Source organism: Manis javanica, chromosome 5 (genome assembly GCF_040802235.1).
Source record: "Manis javanica isolate MJ-LG chromosome 5, MJ_LKY, whole genome shotgun sequence".
Taxonomy (NCBI): Eukaryota; Metazoa; Chordata; class Mammalia; order Pholidota; family Manidae; genus Manis; species Manis javanica.
In genome coordinates this window covers 13,692,611-13,706,673 of record NC_133160.1, presented here as the reverse complement: position 1 = coordinate 13,706,673, position 14,063 = coordinate 13,692,611, and the positions used below count along the sequence as shown (strand labels likewise).

The window sequence follows — 14,063 nt, the reverse complement described above, 5'->3', positions numbered from 1 at the left end:
TAGCAGCACTAGTCCTCAGTATTGGTTCTAAGTGGAATAGATAAAGCTTTCATTTCCTTTCTTGCCCTTCAAAGCTTTGATGAAGATGACTTTTTTCCTAGACTTTCAATTTCCACAAACAATTCTTCTTTCCTTGAGTTGTGAAAGAAACATTTGTGGAGTGCCTTCTATTTACCAACGTCCTCCCTGGTTGGTCTGTCACCTGAGGGGGAGAGGCTCTAGTAGGAGGGTCAGCCTGGCCCCACTAGCAGCTCAGGGGAACATAACATTTTCTTGCTTTTTGGTTTTGAGTACATTACTTGATTCTCTGGAAAACACACCCCTTTTTTTCTTTTAAAATTTCAAAGATTTGTTTTAAACATTTCTCATGAAGGCTTTGTACCTGGATACATGAAGGGATGGTTAGGAAGTTTCTAGAGTTTCATAGAGGTGCCTATGCTCTCTTTGTTCTTTGGGATAAAAGCTTCCCTGTATCAGCAGCTCCTGAAGGTGACTTTAGGAACCAGCATGTGTTTTGTTGTGATTTGTGCATGATTCCTACCTATATCAAAGTATTAGTTTTTCAGAGGGTTTTTGTGTGTGTGTGTGTGTGCTTCACTGGGTCTTTCAAAGGACTAAACTTGGGAAGTACCCCACCCCTGGCAATCGAAAATGGACATAAAGAAAAACTTCCCACCCCAAATGCAAATCCCAACAAAAGCAAATGACTCAGTACAAGCAAGCTTTCCAGATTTAATATATAGGTTATTCAATTCCCGAACTGTATGTTTTCAGAAAACCATGCTTACCATGTTAATTAAATTACTTCAAAAGGGGGAAATTCCTTAGTAATGCTGCTCGCTTTGAAACTTGGGATTGTTTTTCCTTGTACCTTATGTAGATTATGGTATCCCCGCTCCAGGAAACATATCTGTTCAGGAAATCCAGCTTCAGAGTTGCAGAACAGCATGAAGGGGGACAAACTTACTTCTCTTTTGTGTAGGAAGTAGGCATGGCTTCAGGTTATGCAAGCAACTGGCTGCAGGGACCAGGACTGTGCTGTCTGGGACAGGCCTCCTGGGCTGTCAAGAGCTCCCAGCAGCTAGCTCAGTCAGCTAGCTTCTTCTCACACCTGGGGATCCATGGAGTGCTTCTTTGTCAGATGCTCTCTTACCCAAATTGTCCAGGCCACCTTACTAAGGTCAACTGAGACTGTGAGCCAAATAGCACCAACCCTCACCTTCAGCCCACGTTGTGACCTTGGAAAAGCCCCTTTCTCCCTGAGCCTCAGTTAGGTAAGGAGCTTCATCAGAGTGTTTCTGAGCTGCCACCCAGCTCTGATAGTCTGGGGTTCCAGAGTCCATTCCCCAGCCAGGCCAGTAACCTAGTTGTGAAGGACAGTGAGAGTGGGCCATTGTTCAGAATTCATAGGTGGGGTGGGAGTGGCGCCTTGCGATAAACTTGACTGAGGATTGGAGCAACCTGTTTACCCAAACCTCTGGCGAGGGCTGCCTGAAGCCTGCCACTCCTCTGGCATTGCTGCGGAGACATATGGAATGCACTTATATCAGCGAGCATCAGGCTCGTGAACCTGACACTTCACCATCTGAACACCTTGAAAGATAAAAATTGCACAAGATGTGGAGTCCAGATGATCTGCTTATCAAATCAGCATTTCAACTCTGTTTCTCTTAGGAGCTCCTGGCTGAGGTCGCACCCTCTGCTGCCATTTCAAAAGAGTTTTTAATACCGTTTTCTCCTTGAGTGATTTTTGTCCTCAAGAGGGACTGTGGGAGGACCCAAGGGGATTTCAGAAGCTTAGTACTGAACTAATTCTGTTCCCTAATGATTTTGAAAGCCCATGTAATTAGGGAGGCGGTGGCAGGGAGGCTGGGGCTGGGAGTCGGGAGATGCGGGTGGCAGTCGTGGCTTTGCCGCTACCTGGCTGGGCAGGCTCGTGCAAGTTGCTTCATCTCTCTGGGACTCGGTGTCCTCATAAAGCAACTTCTCTTGATGGTCTCCTCCTGTCCTGGCACACCACACCTCAGCCCGAAAGACAGAAGAGTCCCATCTCAGGCATAGACCATTTCATCTCTGGTGTAGAGACATATCTCTGGCTTCTAGTTTATAGTCCCTTCCCAAGCCCCTCCTCTTTGAAGGCCTTTGGGATATAGTCAAGAAAGTAGGAGAGCTGCATGGACATTTGCAGCTCGGAAGGGCCTTGGAGGAGAATCACTGAGCTATTTCAAGAATGCCTCTTGCCCCAGTTGTCTGGTAGGAGACGCTTGGTGTGTTTGGGCAGCAACATTTCATAAAAGTTAAGAGGCCTGGCCTCAGAGGCAGCCAGCTCTTCTTTCACGCCCAGCCTTGCCAATCATTTCACTTCATTATTCAGAAAATATTTATCAAGTGCCTTTTTTGTGCCAGGCACTGCCACCAGGCTACTTTGCATACATTAGTGCACTTAATCCTCACCTGTGAAGCAGATACTGATTTTATTCACACTAGATGAGGAAACTGAAACTCGGGGAGGTGACTAGATTTATGTAAGTTCACACAGTGAACAACCTGGTGCTTGGGGCAAGTGGCCAGCCTGGGGCTTGGGTCCAGGGCCAGTGACTCTAAAACGATGGCCTTCAGCTGCTACACTCTGCCTTCTCCCAAACCTTCTCCTACTTAATCCTCATTTCAGTCCACATTTGCTTTGCTGCAAAGCTTCCAGAATAGCCCCTGCGACCTTGCCGGCCCACATCACAGATGAATGAGTGCATCCACTTCTGGAGGAGGAGGGTGGGGACAGACACCAGATGGTGCGGTGGGAAAGGCCCTGAAGTAGGTGAGAGTCCAACAGCTCAGCTTCTATACCCGCCTGGCCTCTGTCAGCCATCTGACCTGAGGCATTTCCACACTCTGAACTTTACCAGCCTTGATTTCTTCATGGGACATTGTAAGCATCAGTTGAGAGCAGGGCTGTGGAAGGACTTCCAAAATCAGAAAGTGATGAAAGTCGACTCATTATTTATTTGGTAATTTTACATTTCCCTGTATGGCCCTGGAAGATGACTGGTTAGCCAGAGACGGGTAAGATTCCTCAAGGGAGGAACAACCTAAGACAGGCACAGTCGCAGGGGGGCCATCAGGTGAGAATTTGGGGATCAACAGAGGTGAGGCTCAGAACCTCACCCCCCCTGCTTTGAGAGAAATCTTCTGCATCCGTGGATGTCTTGCTGCCCTTGTCTAGCCTGGATTAATACTTAGTCCATGGGCACACACCTGATCATCTGATCATCTACATTTGCCTTCTTACAGCACTAAACTATGTTTTCTACCTTTATCTTGCATCTACCTACCACTTCAGCATTTTATTAAAAATAAAAATAATAATAATAATAGGAGAAATGTGGGATCAACATATAAATCAAGTACAAAAATCAAACGAATATTCATATTTGACCTGATTGTTTATAGGTCATATTGCATGATCAAAACCGAAAGTTTCTGTGATGAATGCCCTTGTACTGTTCACCATGTAAGAATTTATTCACTATGTAAGAATTTGTTCACCATGTAAGAACTTGTTCGTTATGCTTCAGAAGATTGGAGACTGACGAGAATTAGGCTTGAGATGGATTAATGATTGTACATTGAGCGTTGACCCCCCTATACTGAATTTTATTGTTAACAACCATTTGATCAATAAATATGAGAGATGCCCTCTCAAAAAAAAAAAAAAAAAAAAAACTCTGTTGTCACTCACCACACTGGATAGTTAGACTGCACATTCCCTTAAGAATCTGGAACTACAGCATCTCATGTCTGAGCCCTGGGGTCCCCCAGCAAAGCGGCACGGGGAGGCAGGTTTTGCTCTCGAACATCCTGTGTTCCCTGCCTGACTCACTGCAATGCCATGTTCCCGGATGTGCGGCATCACACGGCTGTCTCCGTGACATGTGGGCCCAGAGAGGCTGTATGTGACATTCCTAAACAGATTCAGGCATGAGGAGAGAGAAAAAGGAAGCACATTTGTAAACAGACAGCCTGAGGTTTCGGGGAACCGGACAAGACATTGCTCTCTTTTCATACTTGATTTGGAGACTGTGGGATGTGGCTGTCTGTCCGGTGAATGTGGGGCTCGCTGCCTTCTGGGAGGCATACCTTGTCACCTGCCCGAGGGCTGCCTGGCGCTCTCAGACCTCCGATTCTGGAAGGGCTGGGTAGGGGACTCTCCTGCTGACTCTACCACTCAGCCCTTTCAGGAACAAGAGGAGACGGTAGCTGGAGGGGCTGCCTGCAGAGGGGCACGGCAGCTCTGTGCCACTTTTCACCAGGTTTTGGTGCCTGTCTATTTTTTTCTCTCCTCTTGCCCAGCTGTGCTTAGGGTGGTACAGGAAGAGGATTTTACATATTTGAGACTTTGTCCACTTTGGGGCCCAAGCAGGAGAGAGGAGAGCAGACTCACTGGTGGGGCTTGGGATAAGAGCATATCTCTTTACTTTAAGTACAAAGGATGCCAGGGAACAAGTCAAAGAATTTCTGAGGCACCGGCTGCCTCTGGCAAGGCAGAGGGCATGGTGGGGCACACTGGCTCTCCCAGGGGAACAGGAGTGTGGGGCCACACGGACATCCCTCCTGCCTAACAATTAGCAATTCATCAGCTGCTGGAAAAATCCCCTGCTTAGCCTACCAAATAGGCAGCGTAGTCCTGGAATTAAGAAGGCAATCTAGAGGATGCTGAAAGAGAACGCCATGGAGGGAAAGGCCTGCAGGGATAGCTGGTGACCTGGGCTCCAGTCCTAGTCCTGCCACTGGCCTCTGTGTGAGCTTGGCCAGGTCACTTGCCCTCTCTGGGACTGTTTGTGAAACAGGGTGAGGCAATGATTGCTATGGCCCCTTCCAACTAGGCTGAACAAGCATCTCTGTTTGCCCAGGATGGTCCTGGTTGTCCCTGCCTCCCATGGAGCTGTCCCCTTCAGACTGCTCTTTTCTTCCCCTCTCCCTCTGGGCTCTCAGCCCTTCCTCTCTGCGCTGGAGTCTCGTCTTTGGGTTTGATGACTGTGGGGATAATTCCTTGTGCTGAAACGGTGGGGGTAGAGATGATACTATAAACATGAAATGCTCTTTACATCAGGGGCCCCGGTGCCCCAGAATGGACAGGGCCATAAATCCCAGGCTGTTCTGGCGGCCCCCTGACCCCAGCGGTGGGAAGCCCCACATTGAAACTGGGCTTCAGTCCCCAGCTCTGTGGTAATTCCACCTCTTTCTGCAGTCATGCCGGTGATGTCAGGACCAGATCTGAAGGATTGCCCAGCTTTGCAGCCCGCAAGTGGTGACTCGCCGGTTCACCGTCACATTGGCATCAGCCCAGTTTCTTACAGCCTTTAAGGGGCTGAGTTTAAAGGATCACTGCTGACGAAACCCAGGAGTAATTTCTCCCCGGATGGGCTGCCAGTTTCTTTTTCATTTAGCGAGGAGCCTCTACAATGTTTGGAGTGGAGGACTTTTAAAGTTCCAAGTGATGGCTACTATACACGTGTCAGAGGGCAGAGGAAAGCAAACTCACGTGGCCTCGGGCTCTCATTCACCTCTGCCCCCGTGGAGCCCACTTCATGTGACTTCCAGGCCTCTCGGTCCCTCCTTCAGGGTGTCCTCGCATGTTCGTGCTGCCGATGTCACAGGTCGAGCGCTGTCCCTTCCACCAGGCACCGTGTTAAAGGTGAAGCAGCACTTGGATCCGGTGATGCTGCGGCGAGGGAGGGCAGACCCTGTGACACCGGCCAGTCTGGATGGGGCTGTGTGCTCTGACACCTTTGAGTGCCGTGGCAGGGTAAAGTAGGGTGATTCATTGTCCGTGGGGTGACATGTAGGCTGGGCCTGGAGCTGCAGGTGGATCGTGTGTGGGAGGCAGTCAGGCACGGGAAATGGCACACGGTGCACCCAAAGGCATGAGCTTTCTCCCACTTCCTCTACCTTTGTCACCCACTGTGGGTGGCGCTGTGGGTGACATTGGGTCAAGGGCTACTGGGCCAGAGCCCCAGGCAGGTAGAGTCAGCCCTGGAGACTGCCAGGACCAGGGAGCTTTGCACACTCAGGAGCCTACCTCCTATTTCCCAGAGCAAATGGAGGTCCCAGAAATGCACGTCCTTCCTTTCCTTCCAAATCCTCAGAATACTGTCTCCTCCTGTGGGAAGGACCAACTCTGACCCCATCCTCATGCCCCAGGCCCTTCTCCAGTCCGTCACCAGCCATTGCTGATCCTTTCCTTGCCTTTGGGCCTCCGCTCCCTCTTTCCGAGCTCCACACCTACCACCTTGATTCAGATCCCAGTCATCTACCCGACTGGGTTTGTTCCAACAGTCTTCTCATTTAATCTGTGATTCAGGCCTCTCTGGGGAAGGCAACAAGTTCTTTTCCATATGCATGTCTCCCACCCACATTGGGACACAAAGTGAATGTCCTTACAAAACCAGGCCACGCCTACAAACGAGTATAATAAAATGAGCATCTTGAACACCTCCAGAACCTGGATTCCACAGGAGCGCGCAGTTCCGGCGCGTGGCCCTCTGCTCCGGAAGTGGTTCCCCTCAGTACGGCTCTTCACGTCCGAGCCGGTCTCGCTTTTCCCCAGGCGTCCGCCGAAGCCGTCTGCAGACGAGTTTTGGACGGAAGGGCCTGCCGTGCGGGGACGTGGACACGCAGCCGCAGTCCGGCCGATGCGGTTCACGTGCCGGCGGCGGCCCTTCCTGGACCCGTCGTGGTCCCGCCGGGGACTCCGAGCCTCAGCAGCGAGGTAAGTGCCGCGGTCCGGGGGCCTTTTCGGGCCTCGAACGGCCCCTCTGCGTCCCTCCGGCGAGCGCGCGGTCTGGCGCGGAGTGAGGGCGGGAAGCGCGGCTGCGGGCGGGTGTCCCGGGGCGCGCAGGGCGGCGGCGGGAACGCCCCCCTCGGTCTACAGGCGGCCGCAGCGAGGGGCGTGTGTCTGGCCCCGCGGCCCCGTGGGTTTCTGTGTGGGGGGCTTTGGGGAGATGATTCAGTCTCTGCGTTCGGTGCCCTTGTCTGTACACAAAGCTCATGGTGCGCCTCCCAAGGTCGTGAGAGCTGTGTTGCCCGGAGTCCGTGAGGCGCGCGGTGCCAAGGGGAGGGCAGGATTGAGACCCGTGGGGTGTACCTGACACACGGCTGCATTTGCATGGGACCGTATCGTTTATAACTGTATGTTCGTTGCCGCATTTCTTCTCTCCATTCACACCGAAATTTTAAGAGAAAACTTTATGCGTGCTGTATCCAGTTCTCTTCCTCATTCGTAAATCCAGCCCTGAATCAGGCATTTGCTCTCATCACCTCCACCATAACGTGTCAATATCAGTAGGCTACCCTTTCTGCGCCTCTCGTCTTTCCAGTTTACGCTTCTCTTCGAGGGAGTCAGTCATGTCATCTGAAGACCTAAAGTAATCTGGGAAAGCAAGGGTCACATGAGGGTCTCACAACTACAGCAAAGGAAGTTTTTTCTTACCTTTATTTAGTGGGTATGAAGGTGTCTGGCCGTAAGTAAGTCACTGTTCATACTTTATGTAGTTGTGTATGACACTTTCAGTAGTCAGGCAAGCCACACTCAGATAGGAAAGGGTAAGAAACATCCACCTATGATATAGAATAATGCCCAGAGCAAAATGAGGTGAGTGATATTTGTTCTTGGTTTTTAAGGATCTTACACAGGAATCGCAGTTGGTGATTAGGGAAGGGAAGAGGGCATTCCAGACAGAGGGACTGGAGTAAGCAGGGAAGAGGTGCAGTAGGAAGCCTCTTGGAAGGTATAGGGATAGATAACTGTCCATTGATGGGAACTTGTGGGGTGAAATAGGAAATAAAAACTGAAATATGTTATTGCTTTGCTGCTAGGTTTTAAGCCTAGATTTCATTTTAAATATATTGAAAAGAGAAACTGTGAGGGCATTTAGTGTATATTCATAAGCATACATTAAGCTTGTGCTAGTTCCAGAAAACATTTGTGGGGCTTTTACCATTAGATTACCTCTGAGGTAGTCTGAGACCTTACCTGGAATGATATCCCTGGGAATTCATGGAAAATGCTAGTGAGCTTCCCGTTCAACTCTGAAATGACTCCGAGAGTAGGAGTGATAGTCATTTACCACTCTTCACTTAAGGCTCTTTCTTCTTGCACTTAGTTTCCAGGCCCCTCCAGAACAGTTAAAATTTGACTTTCAGGGAATCTTGACTACTTTCTTTCTGCTTTGGGAACACTTGTACCTCTCTGTTTTGTGTGTATGTCTTTCCCCTACAACATAGGTGCTGTGTAAATGTTTGCTGGATGTCTGAATGAACTATACACATCCTACACTGAAGCAAATTTTTTGTGTTTTAGTATGAAGGTGGGGGGGGGGGGAAGACAGAAAAAAGTGGAGAGGAGGGAAGGTGTTGAAATTGAAAATAAATGAAAGAAAAACGACAAAGGGAAAAAAATATGGATACATCTACAGAAAAACTGAAGAACATGCCAAGGAAAAAAATTGGACAACCAATTAGAAAAAAGAAATACAGCAATATGACATAAACAGCTAATGTCATTACTATAAAATTGCTCATGAAAATTAAAGAGAATGTGTCATAGAAAATTGGCAAAAGAATTAACTTCAAGGGAAAAAAATGTATCTGAAAAAGAGTTCAAATTCACTATTATCTTCCAGATCTCTGCATTACTGTTTACTCAGCACCCTTATCCTAGTCTACCGTTGTATCTCCCACCAACTCCCAGCTATTTTCCTTGACTCTTCACTCCGTCTAATCTGATCTCTCCAGTGCAGCTGGCGTGCTGTCTTCAAAACATACATCTGATCATGTGACCTCCCCACCCCTTTCTTGAAACCTTGGTGGTAGCTCCATTTGTTTTGGTGAAGAGCAGTCTAAATAAGGCCAGTCTCTCCCCTTGTGTCATGTATACCACGTCCTCCTCAGTCTCTGTGCTTCAGCTGCGCTGGACCTTCCTTCACTGTCCAGCACAGCACCCTGTAGATCCTTTGCACATGGTGTTCCTTTTACCTGAAGCTCTTTTTCCTCTCGTTATTACATTTCATACTTCTAGTTTACTTTTCACTTTTTCAGGGAAACCTTTCTTGACTTTCATTTACCCTTTTTATAAGCTCTTGTTACACCATTTATTTAGCCCTTCTAGTCATTGCTCTGTGTGTGTGCGCGCGTAAGAGATTTCTTATGCCCTCCACCTGTCAGTAAATTCTTGCTTTCTGATCATATCTTCAGTGCTTATCTGTTGAATGAAAACTTGAGGCATTATTTTTATGATCCTTAATAGCTCATTTTACTTCGTACTGCAAGCTTCCCTAGGAGAGTACTAGCTCTTGGAATAATTGTTTTCTAAGAACCATGGGGTTTGGTTGCAGGCTAATTAAAATGCACACCAGAGTCAGTGCATCACCAAGAGAGGCCGTCTAATTGGCTGGCTGGCAGACAGCCGACTGAGGATCGGTTCACAGCAGAGTTTACCTTACGTTTGCTCTCAGCTTTGTAGATCGGACACGTGTTATCAGTGTCACCCCGCAAGTATAGATCATTCTCTCAAAAGCAAATTCACATTGACCATAAGCTTATAGAAGTCTACGTACATGAGAAAGCTGGTTTATTAAGAAATATATCTAATGTAGATAGGAGCATTCACCTTGTAAAACACATTATTTTCCTTTCCTTTGACCTACATTAGCTGCTTGGCGTGTAGAACCACAGAAAGGGTTTTGTTTTAGTTGCATAATGCAAGAGCTAGTTATGACACATCTGTCCCCATTATTGAGTTATTCCAGTACAAATTGGATTTCTTAAGTCTCTGAGCAGGGGATCTCTTCTTGGAATCTCCTTGAGTTGGACACTGCCAGATTTTGCTCTTTGTGGTTCCCTTTTTGTGTCATTGCCTACTGAAGAGGTGATGCAGGTTACATTACCAGGCTAACTGAGGGCTTCCGCACGCTGGGTTCTCGGTGACACCTCCCTTCCGGCAGCTGTGCTGTGCGCTCCTGTGTGCAAGTCCTCATCCTCCTCCTGCTCTCATAGGTTATATTAAATGCGTTCTTTTGCTGTTTGGAGACGCTCAGCTTGGGCTTGTCAGTCTTTGTGATGACCTACAAATTTGTCTTTCAGTTTCTGTCTTCATATTTTTTCCTGTTGTTTCTCTTTCGTTTTATTTCTTCTCTGTCAGCACATAGGATTTCCATTATTATGCCACTGTTTTCTCCCGCTCACTTTATTTCTCTTTCCTTCCTTCCCCCCCCATCAAAATCATACTTTTTTCCCATTTCTAACAGTGATAGTTCTGTGTGCGTTTGGTTGAAGAATCAAGAAAAAAAACATTGGTCTTCAAACAGTGCATGGCCTTCTGATGATATTGGGTGTTTTAGGCCTGTTTGTTGACTTTTGGGTTATCTGTCAACGAGCTTCATAGTAGGTACAAATTCATTGTCAGCCTTTGAAATCCTAACTGAAAGGCTATTGGTAGCTAGCTAGCTGTTAGTGGAACAAAAATGTAAATGCTTGGAAGAAACTAAGTGCTTGAGGTGAGTAGGTGAGAGAAAAATAAAACTAACTCCATTTACGTGAAGTGAATATACTTCGTTTTTTAATATACTGAGCTTTTCAAATTTTCTTACTGCCTACACACTGATACTGTAAAAGTCATTGTACTGAAGGAAAAGCACTAAAGTCAGTATACATACTGAAAAAAAAAAAGGCTAGGAAAGCAATTTTTGGCATCAGCATGAAACTAAGTATATGAAACATTCCCTTTGCTTTTAAGAATTCCCTTATGCAGTACTGGCAACCATAGAACTTCTTACATTGGAATTTTAAAATTGGAGTCTAGTTCTCCCGTGATTGGAATGCAGTGCAACTGAGGAGCAACTCTGCGATTTATTAGTTTGTTTTACAGTGGTTAGCAAATGCTGTATAGTCACCTCATGCACCAGCAGGGTATACCACTTAGAAACATTTGTTAATAAATTTTAATGCATAATTTATCACTTGTTATTAATTATTGTATGAATAATGTAATTTTCAAAAAAATGTGTCATAAGTCCCTATTTTGCTTATAAAATGTAGCAATTCTTTTTTACTTAAACCTAGTCTAAATGACTTTTCATTGATACGCATATTTTATTAATTGGGATACCTACAATAAAATGCACAAATCTTAGTGTACAGCTTGAGGAATTTTGATATGTGTATATATTCATGTCACTGTCACTGAGTTCAAGATATCAGACATTCTAACTGATTTTTTCCCCTTCCGTCTATTTTACCCATCCCCCCATCTCCTTCCCCGTGGCAAACATCAGTCTCTTCTCTGTGTTTCTGGATCTGTTTGTTATGTTTGTTCATTTGTTTTGTTTTTAGGTTCCACATACAGTATTTGTCTTTGTCTTATTTCACTTAGCTTAATATCCTCTAGGTCCATCTATGTTGCAAATGGTGAGATTTCATTCATTTTTATGGCTGAGTAATACTCCATTATGTACATATGTACCTCATATTCCTTATGCATTTGTCTGGTGATGGGCACTTACAATGCTTTCATATTTTGGCTATTGTAAATGATACTGCCGTGAACATAGGGGTGCATATATCTTTTTGAATTAGTGATTTTGTTTTCTTCAGGTTAAATTCCCACAAGTGGAATTACTAGATTGTATGGTATTTTTCATTTTTTGAGAAATCTCCATACTGCTTTCCATAGTGGCTGCACTAACTTACATTCTCATCAACAATTTAGGAGAGCTCCCTTTCTCCACATCCTCTCTAATTCTTGTTATTTCTTGTGTTCTTGATATTAGTAGCCAGTCTGACTGTTGTGAAGTGTCTCATTGTGATTTTGATATGCATTTTCTTGATGATTAGTGATGTTGAGTATCTTTTCATGTCTGTTGGCCATCTATATGCCTTCTTAGGAAAATGTCTATTTGGGTACCGTGCACACTTTTTAATTGGATTACTTATTTTTCTGGATTTGATTTGTATGAGTTTTTTTATATATTTTGTTTATTAGCCCCGTATTGGATATATAATTTGCAGATACATTCTCCCATACAGTAGGCTGCCTCTGCATTTTGTTTGTGGTTTCCTTTGCTGTGCAGAAGCTTTTTAGTTTGATGTCGTCCCACTTGTTTATCTTTGCTTTTGGTTCCCTTGCCTGGGGAGACACATCCCCCCAAAAATTACTAATGTGAATGTTCAAAAGCTTTCTGCCTATGTTTTCTTCTAGTTCTACAAAAGCTGTGTTTTATAGTTTCAGGTTTTATATTTAGGTGTTTAATACATTTTGAGTTTATTTTTGGATGTGGTGTAAGACAGTGGTCCGGTTTCATTTATTTGCATGTAGCTATCCAATTTTCCTAACAACATTTACTGAGGAGACTCTTTACAGTGTGATTTTTTTCTAAATGGATCTAATGTTGAAACAAATTCTAAAGAGGTTAACATATCTAGTGGGAAAGAAACCTGATTATTCTGCATTCTGTTAGTATATACTCTGCACTTGAAACAGTGAATGAACAAGTGAGTATTGCAAAATTTCTGGTTGTTAATTTAACAAATATTTATTGAACAATTGCTATGTCATCCTCTGTGTTAGGTGGTAAGATTCAGTGTTGAGTAAAACCAGATACTTGACCTTCATGGAATTATAACCTACTGGAAGGAAGACACATTAAACATAATTAGATTAAAAGTAAAATTAAACTAAATTAAACTAACAGTCACGATAAGTTATAGCAGCACTCTAAGTGCTCATAAATGGAATGTTTTACTTTCTCCAGGAGGCCAGAAAATATTTCCCTGAGAAATGACAGTTGAGCCAACATCAGAGGGATAAGATGTTTATAAGGTAACATGGGGAGAAAGAGCATTCATACCAGAGAACATTGCAAGTGTAAAGACTTGGAGGTAGATGTGATCATGGCGAGTATGAAGGAATAAAAATGGCCCATGTGACCATCCTAAGAGCAATTGGAAACCACTGGGGAGAGTTAAGTAAAAGTGTGACATCGGATCTGCATGTTAAATAATGTATTATGACTGAATTGTGAATAACTGGGGAGGGACAAGTATGAGTTGGAAATAAGTTTAAACACACTCGAGGAAATACCAGGTAGGCAGTTACAGTTGTATATTTAGATCTGGACTAAAAGAGAGATCTCAGACAAAGGTAGAAATTTTTGAGTCATCTTTGGTTAGGTGGCAAATTAAAACAATATGTACATGTACATCTTAAGGGTTCAAAAGTATATTGTGAAAAGAAGAGTTGGCCTTGAACTCATGACTGATTAGAGGTCTGTGAGCCTTAGAAAACCAAGATAGAATGTGTAGAGAGGAAGGAGGAAAACCAGGGGAGTGATCTGTCCTGGAAACCAAGGACCGAGCGTTTCAAGGAGGAGGAGGCAGTCAGCAGTGTCCAATACTGCTGAGATGGTCACGTAAATGAAGTCTGAAAAACTGTTGAATTTTGTGATGGTTTAAAGTGGACCATTGGGAAGGGAAACTGGAATAATGTGGGATGCGTGAAATAGTTTGGACTCTTTAAAAGCTTAGCTCTGAGGCAGTTGAAGAGAGAGGGTGCTCCCAGTAAACTTTGTAGTGTGGATGTTTTGTTGTGTCTTTAGTGAAAATGATCCTGGCATGATTAAAAGTCAATGGAAAACATCCATTTAAAGAGATTGACAATGCTAGAGGAAAGGAATAATCTATAGAAAGGGTTCTAGGAAGGCAGAAAAGGATGGGCTCCTGAAACACAATTAGGAGACTAACCTGATATATGTTGTAGGGGTATTTCTTGTAACTTTATTTATTATAGAGGATGAGGATGCAAGTAAATTTGTATTTGTGGTAATAAAAAATGATGGTTCCCATCTGATATTTATTTTCTCCATGAAATTGAAAAAAAGAGGAAGAAGGTCAGATGTTTTAGGAAAGCATGTGAAGGTTTAAAATAGTCGTTGTAGAGTGTATTGACCAAGAAAGTAGAGTTGCTAGTAAGTGTAGAGGCCAGTCAAGGTTAGCTCTGGGGGGTTTATTGTAGA

The 14,063-nt window shown here is 44.9% G+C and overlaps 1 long non-coding RNA gene across 1 annotated transcript; it reads right to left on the bottom strand.

Moving 5' to 3' along the window:
* Positions 1 to 2,980: 2,980 nt before the first annotated feature.
* On the bottom strand, positions 2,981 to 6,105 carry LOC140849460 (uncharacterized). Its single transcript, XR_012131306.1, has 2 exons — positions 5,540 to 6,105; positions 2,981 to 3,959 (listed from the first exon to the last, which is right to left on the bottom strand). It is a non-coding gene; the product is annotated as an uncharacterized lncRNA (long non-coding RNA).
* Positions 6,106 to 14,063: the final 7,958 nt, after the last annotated feature.